The following is a 13,978-nucleotide window of genomic DNA, read 5'->3' on the forward strand; positions in this document are numbered from 1 at the left end:
CGTGCTGGCGAGGTGCCGCCGTGCCGGTTGCGGAGAAATCGTTTGCGATTCGCGCTTTTCAGCGTCGACGGGCTCTGACCAGCACTTTCTATGTTCCACTTGGAGGCGCGAGGGATCCCGCTGGTTTTTGGGCGGAAAAAATGTCAAATGAGGAAACGAGACTCAGAGAAACTCGGCGTCGCGTCGGTGTCCAGGTGCACGATGGAATGGACTCTCCCCGATTGTTCGTCATCTATACGCACCGAAGCAGCAGAAAAGGAACAATACCGGCACGTAAGAGAGAGAGAGAGAGAGAGAGAGAGAGAGAGAGAGAGAGAGAGAGAGAGAGAGAGAGAATAGAATGGAGTAGAAGTTTATTATGTGCTCCGAGAGGCACGCTCCAGGAATAAATAGCGATCGAGTGAAAGGAAGTAATTTAGCTGGGGCACAACAATACAGGCAATAATGATAAGAACAAATGACTCCGGAAACTAAATCTATAATACTGAAAAAAAGTAGGGTAACGATTCGAAAAGTAGTCTGGCTATTTAAAGCTGTGATTGAGCAAATAAAAGCACAGACACGCGACACGAGTAAGAATTATGATGTCGATCATGATAAAAATAGATTATATAGAGAACAATGAGTTATTTAAATTCCTAAAACAAGACTTTTTACTTCTAAAGCACATAAAATCGAGATTAAGATCTAATAAATAATTTAATAAATAATCTTTATTTAAATAAAGAATGAATAAAAAATAAAAGTAAATCGTTGTTCGTTGACAGATGCGTAACAGCAAATAATATACATGTAATAATCGAGTATGTAAGTATCTGCGCGAACAGTGCTGAAATTACAGAGAGAAAAGAGATCGCGAGGGAGATAACGAAGAACAGAGACAGCGATGGAGAAGCAGATAGGGTATGGGATCAATGGGTGCTACTCCACGACCTCGCGCTTCCCTCCCTCTCTCTCTCTCTCTCTCTCTCTCTCTCTCTCTCTCTCTCTCTCTCTTTCTCCCACACTCCCTCTTGCCCATTCTCTCTCCTTCTTCCTCTTTCATTCAGACTCGCCGAACGTTGCGCTCCCACCGTGCCCGCCCTATATCGAGTGTCCAACCCTCGAAGCGTGACCGTGACTGTGACTCTCTGGTCTGTGAAAGAGCGGAGTGCGCGTGTCCGCGTTGCATCGACGCCGCCGCCGCTGCCGCTACTGCCGGTTTTTGTGTGCATTGCACGCGTAACGCGATTCGCTGGTAACGTGGTGATGCGATGCATCCACCGTAACCGAGACTCGAATGAATGAAGACTGCGTGTGAAAATTTTCGCGAAAAATTAAAAACTGTCATCAGGATTGTTATTACTGATTTTTTTTCTGCCTCTTTGCTGCGCACAGAAGAACCTTGAATCTTTAAATTCTGAGCGGACTTTAATTTAGCGGATTCTACTCTTCTGCGTTTTAACCCACAATTTAAAAAACCATCATAATTAAATTAAATACATATAATAAAGCAACTACTATATATTAATAATTATTTTGATCGCATGCTATTATAGTTATTATGTAATTATATATTATTATAATTATTTTAATTATACACAGATTGAAAATTTTCCTAAAATTATCCGCTAAAATACTCGTTGTATTTTCTAGGTTCAAGATCGAAAACTTTTGTATATTAGTAGCGAATAAAAATGCATGATTTTTTTCAAGAACTCGCGTATAAATAGCATAGATTGTTTAATTGTTCCATTCTTATCTGTTCACTTATGAAGTTGCGGATCTAATCGCCCATGCTCTTTGCGTCACATCAATATAAGACCTGGCTAACCCTTCGGCTTGGTCAACAAGTGTCGAGGCCTTTCATCGGCCACTCTAACAACACTCAGGGTTGTCTTACCAAGCGTGCTTTAATACCGAACGCACTCTTCATGCTCCTCCGATATCCACCAGCACCAGACTCTCTCGACTTTGACCCTTTTAATTGCGTCGAAGCAAAGGGACCTAAGCAAATCCCGAACTCTTTTTAAGTTATCAAGCTGCCGACACAAATTGCATTTATATTGTGGTTATTACGCGTACGATTCATATCTATAATCTATCGTTAGAGCGTATAACATTAATTACTTGAAATAAAGTTTTATATATCTTTTGTGGCATATTTAAAGAAAAATGAAGATTGACTCATCTTTTAGAAAAATTTAAGGATAAATAAGCTAGACGAGCTTACGATATTCAAAACAAATTGTTATAATAACGTATGTATGAACGGTTATATTAGAATTGTCTTGGCAGGTTTACCCTTATTTCCAGTCAATATCCTTCCATGCTACCCGATATGTTACGCGTCAATGTATCTTCTAGCGCGATATTATTCCAACCTCGGCAACCTTGAACGCGAACGCGAGATAAGACTGAACAATGATCTAAAATTGCGGCGATGTTCGTGATGTCGATTGCGCGAGATGTTATTTCGGGGGCATGATTAAATCTCCATTAGAGCGCAAACGTTTGGGATTCAATAGACGTCGTTCTCGCGGCTGTAAACTTCTCCTTGCCAGCCTTTGTTGCCCGCGTCGCGGCCTATAATACCCCACGTGAGAGATATCGTGCGGCGCCAACCGGCTATTTCCGGCGCAGATTTCCGGACTGATTTTAGTTTTCGTGCACGCGCCCACGACGTACGCCCAGAAACGGAAGCGGCATGTAACTCTCTTCACCGGAGTATGTTCTTCACTATTCCAGCACTATTCCAGTCGGCCCTACTGACCACCCGCATTCACGTGACTAAACGTCATCTCTCGACCTCTTCCCGGGAATATCGAATGACAAAGCTTCATCCATGACTAGTCAAGTTCTCGACGCTTTTCAAAATATATCACAACCGCCAATAATTAATCAATAATTGTCGCAGTTTTGCTATAAATCATTTAAAATTTATATTCTCTAGTTTTATATCTGGTAAATATATATAAAACATAACATTTAAAAAAATAGAAAAACTTTTAGATACAGAGAAACATTTATGTGTACTAATTATCTCTGAAAAAAAAATGCGTGTAAAAATAATTTACAATTCCATAAATCTATCGATTATGAATAATGAGATTTTAAAAGCAAGATGGATTTTTTAAATGACAACGGAAATTTATTGCAACGATAAATTTGTTGGTGGTCTGCATCTGTGCAGTCAATATGGCGGATGAAAAAAGTTAGGACCGGCGTTAATATTGACGACCTTTTGCGAGATTCACTTAGTCAAAGTGCTTAGACTACGAGGCGAAACTTTCCTGTCGATGTAATTGCTTTAGTTTGTACAAGTTGTCGGAGCGGTATCGTTGCAATGAGAACGGCTTATCTCCTCTCATTATAGATCTCAGGGAATAGCCAGTCGCGCGCGAAAGCCCGAGGGCGGACACGAAAGTCTGAAAAACCGTTCGTTTTCGGAGCCAGACGTCATTAAGTTCGCGCATTCTCCGATTCCGCGATCTCTCGCGATCTAAGTCTACGATTATGTCCAACGATTGTGGCGCACACCTTTCAATTCCGGACTTTTATCCTGAAATAACTCGAAATATATATACGTACATTCGTTCGTATGTATGCATATAGTTAAATAAAATGCTTGTTATCAAGAGACACGGTAGTGTCTCGCGCCAAGTACGCGCGAAGCGAGACGCACCGTGACTCTTTTACGCGAACGCATGAGTTGCGAGTATCCGAGATTTTGAGATCTCAATAACGAGTGAACGGATCAACTTCTAAGTAGGTTCGATCGATAGCTTGGGGTTTGATTTATAAATAAGAGTCTTTTTTTTTCGTTACGTGCCCTACGAGCGAAGATATTGCAATGCAAAGACCAAATGTGGAAAATTTTTTTTTAAGAAACGTCCACGTCGGACAAAAATGGCGGCTTGTGTGTCACTTTCCCATTTTTGACACGAGAGTGCACTCGTGCACTGTCGCAGTGCGTGACAGTTTTTTACAACCTAGAAAAGGATAAGTGTAAGTGTGTGATAGTCGTGACCGTTGCCGCGTCGTGACAGATAGTGAAATATATATAAGTATTGACCGTAAAGAGCTGATGCCGAGAGATCTTTAAGAAGGAAGGTGTATCTACAAAATCGTACAAACACGTACGTATATGCTGCCTTGTAAAAGTTGTCAAACTGTATGTTTACGCGAGCGTTACTTCTGTAGTAACTTACGATAATTTATGCCGGGATTACGATGAATTTAACGTAACGGGACGCGACGGACGCGAAGTAACGTAACGTGAACTTAAGAAATTACGATCGCCGTAATTTAAAGATAACCTTAATCTTAACCTTCTATTCATACCAAGCTGTCAAATCATTTCTGAAATGCACGCTGCTTCACGTTACGGCGATCGTAATTTCTTAAGTTCACGTTACGTTACTTCGCGTCCGTCGCGTCCCGTTACGTTAAATTCATCGTAATCCCGGCATTACTCGTTTACGCGGGATGAATTATCATAAGTTGCTACAGAATCTCCATTTACGTGGAGGAATTATCGTATAAGTTACTACGGAAGTAAAACGCTCGCGTAAACATAGTATACGTGACAGATAGTGTGTGTGTGTGTGTACTACGTTTACGCGAGTGTTACTTCTGTAGTAACTTACGATAATTCACTCGTTTACGCGGAGTAAATTATCGTAAGTTACTACAAAATCCCGTTTACGCGAAGGAATTATCGTAAGTTACTACAGAAGTAACGTTCGCGTAAACGTAGTGTGTGTGTGTGTGTGTGTGTAATTAAAATTATTTATATTTATATTATACATATGTATATAATTTATTTAGTATTTATAGGATGATCGGCAGCAGGACGAGAAAAGCGGAAAAGCGACAACAATATTTCGACAGATTCGATAGATCGTATAGATGACATGCCCTTTTTAGAAGAGGATGCGTAACACTACAAAACGCATGATATCAGTACAAAATTACCTTTTTCAAAAAAGGTAAAAAAAGGGCGCCAAGTACACGCGTGGTTGTTACCTCGAAAAAAACCCAAGTGGTAGTATCATTAATTTTATTCAAGAATAAATAAAATTTATTCTAACCTAGGTGGTAGTAGCTTTATTAATTTTTAAACAAAATTATTAAATTATAAAATAAAAATATTTAATTAAAATAAAATAAATAAATTTTTCTTGTAAAAAACTTGGCGCTGCTTTTTTAGAACCTTAAAAAAGCAGCGCCAAGTTTTTTACAAAAAAAATTTATTTATTTTATTTTAATTAAATATTTTTATTTTATAATTTAATAATTTTGTTTAAAAATTAATAAAGCTACTACCACCTAGGTTAGAATAAATTTTATTTATTTTTGAATAAAATTAATGATACTACCACTTGGGTTTTTTTCGAGGTAACAACCACGCGTGTACTTGGCGCCCTTTTTTTACCTTTTTTGAAAAAGGTAATTTTGTACTGATTCTCAAAACAAAATGCTTAACAGTTTTTTAAAAAATAAGTGATAAATTGCGCGCACCATATCTGGTTTAAAATGCACTCTGCATTTCAAAATTAGATTTACACTATTTTAACACTAGAACAATCAAACCCGTCAAAATAATGGATATTATTTCATCATCAAATTTCTTATTTTAAACTGCAGAAATTATTAGTGTTTTTGCCGGAATGTATATGTTGACTTCGATCGGGATAAAAAAAACGATTATATATGCCAGTTTATTTTCCATCACTACTTTAATTTTGAATTTCTGTATACCTAAATACATCAAAATCTGTTAAAATAATGGATATATATATGTGATAAAATTATATATATATATATATATATATATACGTTCAAAGCTGGTTGTTCAATAGTGTTAAAAATAAATCGTAGATAACAATACTAGATACTCCGAAATTGCGGTATTTTTGACAGAAAATTTTAAAGATAGGTATACATATTTCAGTATTATAGCTTGAAACTCTCTTTTGGAATGATCCTCTTGCCTTATATTCTTATATCTCCTATAATATTTTTTCGGGCACACTATCCCTATTTGTATCTCGGTGTATCATCCCTTGATACGCGATTCCGAGCCACATTTGGATCTCGTTTCGATGGCAATTTATCACAATCAACGAGCGGTTCCGTCGATTATATTACAGCTTGATGCGTGAGTCTAGATCGGAATTTACGACCCAATAAGATGGTATGGTACGAGTCATTTAATTTGACGATGATACACAGATGCGAGCGTATCGTCCCGACGCGACGCGGCGTGGCGCAGCTCCCCTTATACGCGCAAGCCTGACTTTTTATTGTGCCCCTCGAATCGGATTAAAACAAACGACCGAACTTGGTCGCCCCGGGGTGCATCACGTTATTTTCTATTAACACAGTCGAGCACGACACACTTGAGAGTTTAACACAAGCTGTAATGCTTACCGCAGCAGGGAAATATTCATTTATATCACTGTTATTGAAAGGGGACGTTTCTTATTAGAAATGATCTTTATCTGGAAATATAGCGAATACGGTGTACAAATATATACACTTATTAAAGAATTGTAAATTATTTTTGCACGCATTTTTTTCAGAGATAATTAGTATACACATAAATGTTTCTCTGTATTAAAGATATAAACAATGCAGGATGTGTGATGAGGTAAGTTACTAAAACTATTATATCATTCAACTATTATATACCTAGCAAAACTAAAATAATTTTTCATAAAAATTTGTGAATTAAAAATGTAAATGTAGGATTATTAAAGTTTGAATAAAGTTATATAATGTATATTGTTGTGATGTATTCTTAAAACAGTATATATTACCTATTTGTACGTATTATGGATTCTGATTGCGGATTACTTCATTACAATTTTACGGATATTTAGAAATCTGGAAAGAAAAGTATTGGCAGTTCGTAGCTCTTTGCATAATTGCGTTTTAATTCAGCACGCGATGTATAACGATGCGCGGTACAGCCGCATCGTTAAACTAAAATATGCGAAGTAAGCGGCCTGGACAAGCGTCGGGTGTCATTTACGTTTCGCGGCACAATCGACTCCGCGTCTTCCGTGCTACAATCGAGGAAACAAATATCGTTTCGTGGAAAGAAAGTGCACTCCACGTTCCGAGCGTGCGCTATATTCTCTCCGCCTAAACGTGAGGACTCGGCAATTCTCTCGTTTCTACGAATACACCGCGAATTCCGCCGTCGCGAAAAATATGCCAATATCTTTTATTATAATATCGAGATATAGCTAACGGTGCTAGAAGATAGACTAGACTCATTTCAACACGACGATCCTGTTGGAATATTCTGTACATAGAGAATCACAGTAAATTTTTTTTTAACATTTTCTTTTGCAAACGTCAAAATTATAAGTAGAAAATTGATAAGTAGAAATTTTTTGCATTTATGTAAGAATAAAATAAACGCCAAAACTTTCATTTTCAACTTCAAGGAAGTTTCTATCATCAGCTGCCTGCTTTTAAATATTTCTTTCAAGTACAAGTTTTTCTTGCAACGGTTTCGAACAAGTTGAGCAGGAGAATATTAATCATTTTTACATTGACAGAAAAACGGAATAGACGAGAAACTTTCATTTTCGATAAAGCTTCGAAAAAGCAATTCTCTCGCCCCCATCTTTTCGCTTCCGCGTTTCTATTGTTCGCTTCCACCGTTCGAAGTGGCATCAGCGATCGAAACCCAGAAGCACGAAGCTTTTATATTCCTATATCTTCCTTGTGTCTGTGCATTCAAATGCTTATGTACGTTATGCTATATAAAATGTCGTTAACAGGAAAAATATTATAGCATCGAACTTCTCAACGATTAATATAACTTGATAATAATTAGAAAAGGAAATACTTTAAAAGGAAATTAAAAGCCGGAAATTGCTTGAGTTCTGACGAATAAAATCTCACCGATGGAAATAAATAAACAATCCTCTGTACGCAAATAATCTCAACTGACTTTAGTAAAAATTTAATTTAAAATTGAATCAGGAAAATTATTTATAATATATATCTCATGAAAAATATTTATATTCTATCATCGAAATCATCGCGCGCTACGAAAAGCTCATCTCTAACCTCTTAATAAGACATTAATAAAATATAATATCGGAATTTTATAACAGTGACATAATTAATAAGGGCATAATTAACCATGTAATAACTTTGCGATAAAACCGAATGGGAAAATGATCGAAATTTGACAAGATTATACCGAAAAAGAGATTGATTACAACCGCTCTATGTGTATTTTTTTTTGTCTTTATTCGCTACGCAGCTCAAGATTTCTCGGGGGAGATTTCTCGACGATATATGTTGAACGCTTTTATGCTTGCGATAACAATGATAGCGATGCAGCTGCGGATATTTTTAACAGAAGCGCAGTGACTCGAAAATTGCGTTGCGCAAAAATCAGAACTAATATCGCCGTGGGATATTCATTGCGTCGTAAAATGTCGATCGCCACTAATATGATTTTCATAACGAGTTGCCGGGCTACTCGCGCGAGCCGGTAATTCGCTCGCACGGGTAAAAATGGCTCGTTCGAACCATCTCATAAACAGTCTTTATAATCTCTATTTTTTTTTTAAATCAGCGATTAAGATGCCGATTTAAAAATAAGCGCTTCAGACTGCCGTGTTGTAATCGCAGAATTAAATCAAGTTAAAACAGCCGGTGTATAAAATCTTTGAGAAAAGAAAATTATTTTTTAAATAAAAGCCTCTGTTATCGGCGTAATGAAACCTTGACATCATGCGGATTATTGAAACTTTTATATTTTCAACGTATAATGATTCTCTTACGAGGAACAGAATCTCAATATTCGATTTTTATTAATTAATTCATCACGCTTTGTTCTGCATTTATCTCAACTCCTGCCGCCACCTGCTGTTTCATTTTATCGTTATTTCTCGCACGAAATTATTCAATGAGTCGTTATCTCGAGCAGCTGAACGTGCGAGGCGACTGCGAGTAGAGAGCAGCGAACGAAATCGCGACAGGCTCGCAGTTCCATTAATGCGATACGCGCTCCCATATAAGTGCGTATACAGTAATAGGAATGTGCAGGTGAAAATTCGACGTTTTCGAGACGCAGCACGCGACTAACTCTCGGCGACGCGACGACGCGATGCAACCGACGACAGCTGCGACAGCCGGCGCGCGCATAATCGTTCTCGCCGAGTGCGAGAAAGAGTAGAGCGGAGATAATTATCTTGCGCATTCAAATGTCTTCCCCCCAGCCCTTCTTCATCTAGCTCGCCCTTGTCTCCCTTTCTTTTCCGCTGCCACCTCGAACTTGATGTGCGCGTACGTGCCTCGCAGATGAGACTCGAGATGAGAGCCATGCGTGCGAGAACGAGCACTTCAGAATAAATCTCACAGTCAGTCTATGAAGCCTGACTCTACAGAGGGTCCCTGTAGCATTGCAGGCTCGACTTTCGTCGTTAAAGACGAAATTTCGTTTTAACAGAAGAATCGTAAACGCGACCTTTTCGGACCGCAGGAAAATTTAATTTTTGCGATATATGGATTTATCTTATACTCTATATGAAGATACTCTCGAGCTATGATTTCTAGCGAAACATCTGGCGAAGCATCACTACGGTACCCTGTAAAGGCATTTCTATTCACAATTGACCTTGCCTCGAGACGTTTTTCGTGCAACCATATAGCGAACGGGACTTCTTTACAAAGAATATACTGTGTTAGTCGATTATGCCATCGTCAGTGGCGTCGAGAAAGAAGCTGACAGGACTGACCGGGACTGACTTGTGAGACGGTCGATTTGATAAGGCGTAAAATGCGCTGTAGTCGGATGGAAAACGAGCAGTCGAGCAGTCGAGCAGCGGTTTGTTTCTCGATAATATGAACACTACCCAGGTAGCAAACACAAGTCATTTTGACGTCAAATACTAGTCATGTTTGTACGAATGACGTCAAATGACCAAAAAGCGACTATGTCTTTAAAAATGACATTATACTGACGTTATTCCATAACGTCATTATAACGTCTATTTTTAGTCATTTTTGGTTTATGACATCGGCGATTAATAATGGACGTTTATAAGACGTCATTTTAAAGACGTCTTAAAGTCGTCCAAATAAGGTCTTTTTGTAATATAACTATTTTTACTTCTTAATATTGTATAATAAAGTAATAATAAAATAAAAACCACAAAATTAACTACAATATGTTTGTTTCGCAACTTTATGATTGAAGTGGCGAATTTATGGTATAAGTGAATGTAGTTGCGTGTGATTATAGTTTTATGATAACTATTTCCTGCAGTGTTATAGCTATCAAGAAGATTATCATTACAAGATTTTTAAACACTTTAAAGATGTATCTGTTATAGACAAATACAGTTAATAAAGAAGCATCAGGGTGAGAAGTCCCTGTCGACTGGATCATCGAAGTCAAGCGACTCGGGCGCGGTACTGGTACTAGGATGGATGACCGCTTTGAGAGCGGCTATACGCACATGGCTTGTAACGAAACAGTCAAAAAAGTTTTTTTTCTTAGATAAAGAAAAAGAACATTTTTTTATAAACGTTTATCAAGTAGACATTTTAAAATTTTAATTTCATAAAAAACATTTCTAGAAACCGGTATATCGTAATGGACCTATTTTTGTCGTCAATAGGACGTCAGAAAATGACGTCAAAATAACGTATCCGCGATGACGTCAATTGTCTGTGACATTAGACCGTCATTTTAACGTCATTATGCCGCCAGTTAGTGACGTCAGGAATGGTCAGTAAAGGACCAAAATTTGACGTCAAAATGACTTGTGTTTGCTACCTGGGTATCAACTCAACTCATCGGGGGAAATTAAAGAGAGAAGCGGTGCAATTGTTAGATATACGTCATATACGATATTAATATTTTAACGTAATTTATTGATTGCCGATGTGCGCACACTTGCTATATATCGTATCACCTGATGTTCAAATATGTCACGAGAGCGACGAGTTTCGCGTCCGCGGGACTCTAATCTTATTTTATATATCGTATCTCATAGGATAACGATGATCTTTCGGCCTGACTAGGCCGTCGTAACGAGATTTTATGCCTTTTTCACGTATAGGGCGTGGCATCCGGCAGCAGCACGTCGTTGGCCGACCGACGAAAGAGAGGAGAAAGAGAAGAAAGCCGGAGAAACGTGCTATACCTGCGTCCGAGCCTGCGTCACGAAGCCGCACGCAGTCCGCGCCCCGTGGAACTCGTGCTGGAACAAAGACGGCCACGGTTCGAGGACGCCGGAAGGACGCCGGAAGAATGTTAAGACGAACAGTGCTAAAATTATTACGGAAATTTCTGCCCGATTTAGGGATTCCAGAAGCGTGGACAAAGAATGCCGTTCCAAAGAATGCCGGAAAAATTCCGAGTAAAGTGGCGTCAAGAATACGCGGAACATAAACATTTCTTCTTAGACTTATGCCGAGAATGCCGCGCGGAATCGAGATTATCACGAAGTGCGCGAGTTAGAATCCTCGAGCAGGATAATTGAGATCGTTGGAGTTCAAGGGAAAAGAAAAAAAATCACAAATAAAAGGGACGTAAAAAATTCGCGGTACGCCAGAACTTTCCGTTCGAAGGACGGTACGGGGTTGTGCCACGGGATAAAAATTGCAATAACGAGGGTTGCGCGGGTTAGGATTCGGGTGAAGATCCGCTTCTCCGGAGGGCGAGAGATCGGAATTTATGGCCAGAGGGTCCGCTGGGCGCGAAACACACACAGCACATGCACACAGTGCGCACCGCGGGCTTAGGGCTCGCGAAATACGTTGCGACAGGTCGGGAAAGTGTGCCAAATCGGCGCCAGTCGGCCGATAGGCGCCCTAAATTTTCGAATCCCGGAAGTGCGGAACTCGAGCAAACGGGTGACCCCGGCCGTTGATGGCGTACTTGCCAGAAGTAATGATTTTCGGGGATTCTCTGTGCGAGGTCAACTCCGGATGAGACCGGTAAACACACTCCTGAATTTTAACGTCGCGATATCTGTACCATAAAGCGGAGGTAATAATTAAATGACGATTTTAATATTTCTTTTCGAAATTGGTCGTCGTTTTCTATTCTCGCGCTATTTTATTTTACGCTTGTAATTATTTTAAATTTATTTCTCCTAAACGCTGTTAAAAAAATACAAAGGATAATTATACAAATTAAAGCACATAAGAAAATAATTCTGTTTTACGCGCAATGATGCGGGAAACCGGGGAAACATCAAACATCATTGTTCGTGAAATCAATTTTAATCGGCGCGGTAACGCGCTCTGGAAGAAAGTGACGGTTGATGCATTTTTACGTGATTATAGTCGTGCGGAGCGAAAGTGTGAGATAATTCTTAATGCCTCTGAATCTCGTGCGCGAAAACGGAGTTCCGAGAAGCGGAAAAAACCCTTCCGTTTATTTCCCGTGGTCATTAGAAGGCAATTCTCTCGTGCGTCGTTGCAAAAAAACGCGATATTACACACTGCCGCAGTTTCCACTTTATTGGTACGTCATGCACTTGAATGCACGCGCCTGGCCATAAGGGATGCACGTGTTCGAACGAAAGACCGCCCCTTTTGACTCGCGAGAAAACGACTGCTGCCGTTTGTAAAAATATCCGGGGACACAGGAAGCGCCGCGTCGTCGTCGTCGGCGTTTTCTTACTTTCTTCCGCCGACTTCTCCGCATCGCCATTGCGTGGAGAAGAGAGCGGCGCATAGTTTATCAGAATGTTTGCGAAATAACACACGCGGTGAGACGTGTATTGACAAAATACTTAACAAAAGTAAAGTAATTTTTCACATTTGAAGATAATATATGTCTCGAAATCACACATGTCGCATTATGAAAAACTTAATTCGAAGTTTATCCAAGATTAATCGCGAAAATCCAGAGCGAGGTCATCGGGATTATACTCTGTATAATCTGCGACGCAAACACACGTGCGCGTGCTCTAAAATAATAGCAATCTTCGGCGCTTGTTTGCTTGAGAAAATATTTTGGTACGCGCGCGTTTAAGCGATTCCGTTGTCGATGGGATCGCCGCGGGAATGGAGTCGATATATATGAGGCCGTCTAACGTATTTATGGTGAACAAGTGGAGAGGAGCCGTAGAAAACGTTTCTTTCAAGCGTTTCTTATTTTTAGATCGTCGTCCGAAGGACACGTTCTACGAAAAGAGAAGAAAAGAGAAGAAAGGCCTATATACGAGGTGGTATTGTTAACACGTGTTAACACGGGTTACTTTATTTATTGTCGGTGCAATTAATGTTATGTTATATATACGAAATTAATATCGCTGGAACAGTGATTTCACCTTCGACACTATTTCGCGTAGGTAGATTTTTGCTCGAGATAAAAAAAATTAAATTTTGTTCCACAATGTATATAGGTACTAAAATTATTAGAATTACTGAAAAAAGTGCACTAGCTCGTTTAGTTCTACTATACTCTGGCGCAATTTTTCAATATAGTTCTCATTTATTATACATTCCCATTTAAATTCCACGAATTATTCACCCTTATCCGCCGCCGAAGAAATTTATGCGATTTACATTATACCAGCGAGGCGCTAAGCGAGGAAGAAGCGTGAAAGCGCGTTTGTGGAATTCTGGATAGAACTGATCGAAGTGCGCGGCGAATATATGCATTGCGCGAATACATCGTGATGCACGCTGGCACGCATCGCGGTGCGTTCGTGCGCGAAATGGTTTTGCACATTAAACCGACCGATCGGTACGAATCTTTCTGCAACGCCAATATAATTCTGCGATAAAACGTAAAATTTACCAACAAATAGCTTATCTCACCGAACCGCAACAGATCGCAGCAGTTATCGAAATGTACAAGGCGAACCGGCTAATTTAACAATTTAAAATAATTTTTATAATTCCTATTGCGAGACTGAAAACCGCTCCGCATTTATTGTGCACATCGATATCCGTATTATCCAATACACTATATCCGATACAACGTAATATTCGTGAAGGC

The 13,978-nt window shown here is 39.3% G+C and overlaps 1 protein-coding gene across 1 annotated transcript in view; it reads right to left on the bottom strand.

The window, feature by feature from the left end:
• The window catches only part of LOC143899067 (SLIT-ROBO Rho GTPase-activating protein 1), a 65,980-nt gene that overhangs the window by 43,714 nt on the left and 8,288 nt on the right, over positions 1–13,978 (bottom strand). The window lies entirely within an intron of this gene.

The sequence above is a fragment of the Temnothorax americanus genome, unplaced genomic scaffold, assembly GCF_048541705.1.
Source record: "Temnothorax americanus isolate GAGA-0224 unplaced genomic scaffold, ASM4854170v1 Scaffold25, whole genome shotgun sequence".
Taxonomy (NCBI): Eukaryota; Metazoa; Arthropoda; class Insecta; order Hymenoptera; family Formicidae; genus Temnothorax; species Temnothorax americanus.